The sequence below is a fragment of the Siphateles boraxobius genome, unplaced genomic scaffold (genome assembly GCF_051911475.1).
Source record: "Siphateles boraxobius isolate OS27281-9 unplaced genomic scaffold, OSU_SipBor_1 29, whole genome shotgun sequence".
Lineage (NCBI taxonomy): Eukaryota > Metazoa > Chordata > Actinopteri > Cypriniformes > Leuciscidae > Siphateles > Siphateles boraxobius.
In genome coordinates, this window is record NW_027508908.1 from 18,334,842 (window position 1) to 18,335,531 (window position 690).

Below are 690 nucleotides of genomic sequence, written 5' to 3' on the forward strand. Positions count from 1 at the left end.
CGGGGAAAGGGAGGAGGTAAGATCCGCGGACCTGTCTCCAACCCCGTAAAGAGATCCATTTGCGATCCACAGGAATGCATTCTCCGCGGTGCCTCGGCAGACGCGGGTCCTGCACCCTGAGAATCGCGAGTCTGACCACTTTCCTCGAAAAGTGACAGGCGGGAGCAGAGCATGCGAAGCGAAAACTCACAATGTCGACAATCAGCCCCCTCGAAGGCTGGTACCGCATGCTCTACTCCCAAACACATCACACAAAGCTCGTGTGTGTCCCCACTCGTTAAATAACGCCAGCATGGAGAACACAGAGTTTGTGCAATTGTTTCACCATAGTGTTTATATATATATATATATATATATATATATATATCAGACAGACAACAGTAAATATTACAGACAGTTTGACACAGATCGCTTGCTGAGGCAACAGAAGCTAATGCCGGTTGCACCGGATGCGCTCTTATCCTTTCCTGGTCATGACGTCACCCGCCCGTGATGTTCATTCCTTCCATTGGACTAGTTGATATAGATGCTTCAGATGCATTCACGCTGGAAGTGTTCCGAAAGCGTCATCGACGCATCGCGAGTTCCCTCGAAAGGGAACAGGCATTGTTTTATAATTTTTTTCTTGTTAGATTGCTTAAATTGTGACCCTGGACCACAAAACCAGTCGTAAGTCGCACGGGTATATTT